Raw genomic sequence first — 7,278 nt, 5'->3', positions numbered from 1 at the left:
TGAGTGAAAATTTCATAACCCCAATTCTTATAAGAGCTTGTTGGTCCTTAGGAACCAATCTTAAGGCTTCAGTAGGAGAAATGTTTATCACCAAGTAAAGCACCTCTTCATCCAGCCTGTTAGAGAGATTTGCTGCAACTTTTATTGAATTCTTGAGGGTTTTATTCCTCAAGCTATTACTCTGAAATGTATAAGCAAGGAAAGGCCAGAGACCATAAGACTTAATGTGCCTGAGCATGTAAATGTTTACTAAAGCTAAGAATGATGTGCTATGGCAGCATGATGCTGTCTAGTAGCTTATGGTTCTTTTCTCCTCTGTGTCCTCTAGTAGTTGAAAAAGACTTGAGTGCCACTTTTAGACCTTGTACAAGTAAGCTAATATTTCTGAGGATTTTTTTATTAAAGTCAAAGAATATAATATCATTAGCATAATAGGCACTGGAGACTAAGCTCACATATTCAATTTTATTTTAGACTTCCCAATTCAATGGATATGCCTGCTTCTGTACTATCAGCATCCTGATTTCCATCAAGACAATTTATGTGCAATTAATTGTTTGCTGTACCTTTGGATTTCACTAAATATATATATGAATATTATCTACATATCTCAGAAACAGAGAAACTCAAGTGTGAGTTTTACCATCCTGTCCTACGTTAATTTTAAAGTTAGTCAAAAAGTGTTGTGGAAAATCTAGAACTGAGAAAATAATGTTCCTTTAAACCAGTTCCTACTTTGGACCTACTAAAATAAGATTGCATCTTATTTTTTCACATGTACAGTTTATTGAATCTAAATGTTGCAAGTAATTAAACAATCTATGGAAGACAATTTTTTGGCATTAATTTTAATGTCATGAAGAGATCAAATAATTTACCAGAAGCAAGTGAACAGACCCTATTATACCCAGTTCATTTTCACACTGCCACTAAGCTCTCTAGTAAAACACTTCTGTAGCCAAAGAAGGAAAACAAGCAAAGAGGGAGACTTTAGATAATTTGTGTACTGTTATCCATACATAACAAGTGAAGAGGACAAGAGAGCATTTGACTCAGGAAGTGGATTTTAACTTAAAATTTGATGTTAAATCCTGGACTATGAGAGCCAGAACCTCATTTTTATGTCTCAATGAAATAGCTCACAAAATTCTATATCCTCCCTAATTAAAATAAGTAATGGGTATAGGATTATGTTTTTACCATGCATAATTAGAGAAACCTTATTCTTGGCTTGGATAGGATGGATGAAGAGGACTCTGAAAAGCCTCATTTTACTCTTTGCTTCAATATTCATTTGCCAATGATAAGAGATTGAAGGATTTTTATTGAGTATTTTCTTTATTTAAATTTTAAATGTTATCCCCTTTTCTGCCCCTTCCCCAAACCTCCTATCCCATTCCCCCTCCCTTGCTTCTATGAGGGTTTTCCACGACACACCCACCCATTCCTGCCTCCCTGCCCTCGAATTCCCCCACACTCAGGCATCAAACCTTCATAAGACCAAAGGCTTCTTCTCCCATTGATGCCCGACAAAGCCATCCTCTGCTACACATGCAGCTGGAGCCATGGGTCCCTCCATGTGGACTCCTTAGTTGTTGGTTTATTCCCTGGAAACTCTGGGGGGTCTGGTTGGTGGATATTATTTTTCTTCCTATGGGATTGCAAACCTCTTCAACTCCTTCAGTTCTTTCACTAACTCCTCCATTGCAAACGCCTTTGGGGATCCCGTTCTCAGTCCAATGGTTGGTTGTGAGCATCCACCTCTGAATTTCCAGTTAATAGGGTCCCTAGTGGAAATATTTGCTGTTAGAAATTACCTATGCCCAACCCAATAATCCCAACTTCATCATGACATGAAATATTTAAAATATATTATGAAGTGTCCTGAGAAGGCAGGCTGTTAGTAAATACATCCGTTATTAGTGACTTCCTATGTGATTGACAGCCAAAAATTCTTTTGCTCTCATACACTGACACATGTCTATAACCCTAATGTTTTGGAGGGTGAAATAAAGATTGAAAATTTGAAGGCAATCCGAGTCATTTAGTATAAAGCAACTATCTTGTATTTATTTTATTAATTATTACATACAATGCATTTTACTATTTTTTTCTTTTCTACCAACACCTTCTATATCCTCCCTACCCACACAAATTCATAGCTTTCCTCCTTTCTCAAACTAAAAAGAGCATAAAACAAAAGCCAAAAGACAAAGGTCAAAACAAACAGACAACATTAAGACAAAATAGACTGCACACACATATTCATGAAAATAAAATGCAGAGTTCATTTTTCATTGATCAATTAATTATAGGTACAGGGCCTGCTTTGAATTGTGATGGATATACCTAGTGACAATATCTTGAGAAATATGATTTTTCCTTTCCCAGATGTTTGAATTGCAAATAGTCCCTTGGATAGGGTTGAGGGGTTGAGGCTTTGTATCAATACCCCATTCTTCATAAAGGAATTTTTGCTTGGTGTGAACTTGTTTAGGTCTTGTGAGTAGTTGTCAGTTTCTATGAGTTGACAGATACATTATTCAAAAAGAAATGAATAAAAAATAATAATTTTTATCAAATATTTTCTTTATGTTGTCAAATATAGTGTATACGTTGTACTGTTTTATGAATTATAAGGATGAAATTGAGCCTTTACCAGGATCTTCACCATTTCTATTAGACTACCTGCTTCTGGGTAATGGAGTTCTTATTAAACTAAGAGATTTCACTTTCTTAGATGAGTGTCTATTGGTCATCTTATTTTAAAATCATATAGCAGTCCATGTGAATTATCACAATAATAAATAACATTCTGTCTAAGTTCACAATGATGAGCATTGTTAATGAGTTGAGCAGACCAAAACCTTTTGCCTTTTGGGATAATGTGGCTCTCTGCTTCAGTAGAAGGATGGAATTTGTAGTTTGCAAATTCTTATATTATTTATAAATGTGTGTGTGTGTGTGTGTGTGTGTGTGTGTGTGTGTGTGAAAGAGAGAGAGAGTTGTACATGATTATGTGAATATGTGTATAGGTATGCCAGAAAATGACCTATAAGATTCAGCACTTTCCATTTATCATGCTATCTCCAGGGTTGAACTCAGAACTTGAGGATTGTTGACAGGAAATTTTACCTGCTGACTCATTTCAACAACTCAGAAACTGATTTGCCCATAAAGGAATCAAATAAAACCAACCTGCCAATTTTTAATTTGTGCCCTGGAATATAAAACTCTGTGAAATGGAAAATAACTTCGATTTGTAGTTTTTAATGATTTCCAGACCATACATATTGTCACCATGCTAACAACATAATGTTACTAAAATTAAACTTGAGAAGACACGAGTAGAACTGCTCTAGAGATCTCCAAGGATCTGTCTTCTCACACTGGGGCTCTAGCAGTCTGTAATTGACATCAGGCAGTAGTTATACCAACCACAGTGCAATGACCCTTTTTCTATTTTATTAGAGTTTGTAACTCTCTTTCCTAAATCCAAGAATTGATTTCAAGAAATTCTTTATTGAAGAACTGAAGAGCATACAACAAAATGAACTATAACTCTGGGATCACAGAGGAAGCCCTGGTCATATTTACAAGTCCTAAATGCATGTGATGGTGGATCATTGATTTTTTCCTAAGATCTGAAAAGTGTGATATCTAAGCCATTATTAACTGACAGATAACTCCTAAATTTTCATCAAAGCATTATAGAGTAATTATTAAAAATCAAATAATTCTTCATATGAATACAGCCATAGCTTTACATAGGTGTATATATAAAAGTAAGGTTTGTTATCTGTAGGAGTATAAAATATATTTTTATGTGCTAGCTCACAGTGACTTCTACGATACACAAAATATAATGTTTCCTTATTTTATTTCCTGAAATAGGTAACCTGAATGCTATATAACAAGTAGGAGAAAATTACAGGTACTAATAATATCTACTTTCTTATACAAATGGAAAACAACATAGTATGAATTAGTTGGAACACAGAAGTTGGGTAAAGAAAAAGACGCAGAAATACAACTATATTGATACAATTTAATTACAAAAAATGATATATTAAATTCTGATTGTGCATGTTGAAAGTTCCAAAATTGTTCTACATATCTAGAAATCCTACATATGATTCATTTCAAACTTTATGATTTTTAATTATTGGAATGAATTTATCCTAAGTATAACAGTATATAGGCAAAGCTGCAGAACGCCATTTTATTAGTACATGTCTCACTGTACTTAACAACATTAATGGAAGTTAAAAATCAGAGGATGGGGAGATGGGAGAAGAACTTTGCAAGAGGGGACAGGGTGGGGATAATATTTGGGATATAAATTAATAAAATAATCATTAATACATAAAGACATGTGATTACAGGTTTATATTTCAGAGTAGGTACAAAACACACACACACACACACACACTCAGGCAGATAGAAAGAGATGCATATATCTTTCATGGAATTATGATACTCAGATTGGAAATTTTCATCAGAAAATGCCATAGAATCAAAAGAATAAAAGTTCAATACCATGTATGAAAAACATTCAATGTATTTGTTGGTCATGGAGGGACATGAGAGTGTCTGGAGGGAAGGAACATAATAGGTTTAACAGAAAGGTACACAGGAAAGAATATAGGGAGCTCAGCAAAGCGAAAAGTGGTTTAAATATATTTTAATTAAAAAAAACTGAAGAAAAATAAGAATATGGCAGCTTCCCTTGCCCCATATTCCCATCTTGGGATATGCATATTTCAGGGTGCAATTATGATTGAGTGATTATTACAGAGACAACTTACAGAGTCAGAGTGTCTACAGCCAGTACTAGAATGTCTCAGAAACCAAAAAAAGATAATTGTATGGGTTTAGTTATTAATTAAGTCCTTAAGGGATATGGACAAAAGTCAAAGCTTGTAGTTCATGACAATTTCCTCCAGATTTCAAATGATTTTATGGAAGACGTTGGCAATGTAAATAGTATTAGATCAAAGAGTACACAGGCATCTCCTGAATATCTCAGAAGCAATAGTATAATAAGGAAAGCCTGAAATTTATCAAAGCAATGGCTCAATATTTATATGTAATAGTAATTGTGGAAATGACTTACTTCATAGTCAAAAGCATAATTTTCAAAATACATGGAAGTGGAGAGTGATAGCTCGGGTCTATAATCTCCAAACCTGGAAAGAAGAGGAGAAAGAAAAGACTTTGGGATTGAGAATACCCTAGGATACATTCCAGACCTTACCTCAAGCAGAAGAAATCTAAAATATTATTAACTATATTCTAATATGTAATTTTTCTTAATATTCATCTAATATATGTCACAGTATTCTATGTGAATTTTTTCAAATATCATTCATTTCAAAACAGATATAATATAAACTTGCTCATTACTACTTTTTCTGGAGAAATATAATTGCTTGAGGTATAGACATTAAAATTGTCAACACATAATGGACTATTTACAATGCTACAATGCATATTTCAGACAAGTAAAAAATGTTATTTTTTGGTTCAAGTCAAAAGGTAGTGAAAATTTATTATGCTTTTCATTTGAAATAGATTTCAATGATAGGAAACACTTTCAAGTTTCTCATGTTATGCTTTATAATTAAAGGAAATGTAAGCATAATATGAAATACATAGCCGAGAAAGGAATATAAATGAAACACACATGTATTTGTGCTGTGCATGCTTGTGTTTTGAGTGGTAAGTTGTATTATTATTTTGGTATAAAGCCACAATATGTGTCTGCCTAAGGCAGGGTATGAACATTGAAATTCGATTTCCAGTAGTAAATAGTCTGTTGTTTAAAAAAATATATGATGTTATTTCTAAAACTATAGGCTATTTAGGAAATGAGAGGCAAATGAAACAAACAAACCATTATAACTATGGGCTTTCATAACTCTGATAATAAATCACTGCTTCATTTGTATTATGTGTTTCAATTTTCTTTTATTTTCCTGTTACCTTCATTCATCTGAATTCATCTACGTTAAGGATGAAATTGAATGGAAATGCAGAGTGCATATGCATTACAGTTGTTTCTAGTAATCTACAAGTCTTTACACTTTTCTAATATAATTTTTATAATCAAATATCTACTTGAAATGTTTGATGAACAATCATAAGTTAATGTTATCTTCCTAATATTTATGATTCAATATTCTTTTTGTACATTGTCTAGTGAGACTTTCAATTTATTACCACTATTCGCCTTTTATGAACATAAAGTCCCTACCAAAAACTGGATTCAACCATCTGATTTTGTTATGTAGGCATGTTTATTGTTTTAGGTGATCACATTATATTTATTTCTTTTTAATACTTTACCAATGATTTTATGGTTAACTCCTTCATTTGCATTTGTACACATCTCAAGCCCTGCTGTTTCTATGAAATGGTAATTCAATTTCAAAATATTTGCTTTCATTGTACATCAATAATTTATGCTATACAATGAGACTTTATGTATTTTTTAATATTTGATTTAATTGTTTTGGATCAAAGCAATATTTATGAAGTTTTGCTTCATTTAAAATATGAGTTTAGAAATTAAAAAAGAAGGAATCCTATACAAAAAGATCAAAAAATTCTTTTCAATGATATAATATATATGATAGAGCAGAATAAGATATTTTTGTGATAAACAATTACAAAATATGTAAGATAAAACAAAGGTTAATATAATATATAAAATAAACCTAACATCAAAGATGGACAAGACAAACAGAAGAAAAATAAATCCTAAGAGAATGTACAAGAATCAAGATCCTACTTGTTCATATGCTTAGATATACTATAAAAATTATAAACTTGAACCTATAATAGACACAGGGGATATGGAACAGCCTTGTGCAAACTTTGTAAATGCTGCCTCAGTCTCTGTGAGTTCATCTCAGCTTCAGTGTCTTTCACTTCCTCTGACTTACACTGTTTCTGACTCCTCTTTTGTAGAGTTTCTGACACCTAATAAGATAGATTTGAGAGAGGCATGCTATTTAGGATGGAGTATTCCTAGGTATCTCACATTCTGCTTAATTTCTGGTTTATGAAATCATTATATGTTCTCATCTGCTAGCATAGGCACTTCTATGATGATGGTTGAACAAAACTTTGATCTATGAATATAACAGAATATCATTAGGAATCATTTCATTGCTAAGTTATTTGTTTGTTATATATTTGTTTTGGGCTAGTTTTATTTGGTTTACCCTAGGTCACTGGATTATGTAGACTCTGGTTCTTGGTCACCTAAGTAAC

This window comes from Grammomys surdaster, unplaced genomic scaffold (genome assembly GCF_004785775.1).
Source record: "Grammomys surdaster isolate TR1022 unplaced genomic scaffold, NIH_TR_1.0 422, whole genome shotgun sequence".
Classification (NCBI taxonomy): Eukaryota; Metazoa; Chordata; class Mammalia; order Rodentia; family Muridae; genus Grammomys; species Grammomys surdaster.
The sequence above is the reverse complement of the archived record's forward strand: the minus strand, read 5'-3'. Positions refer to the sequence as shown.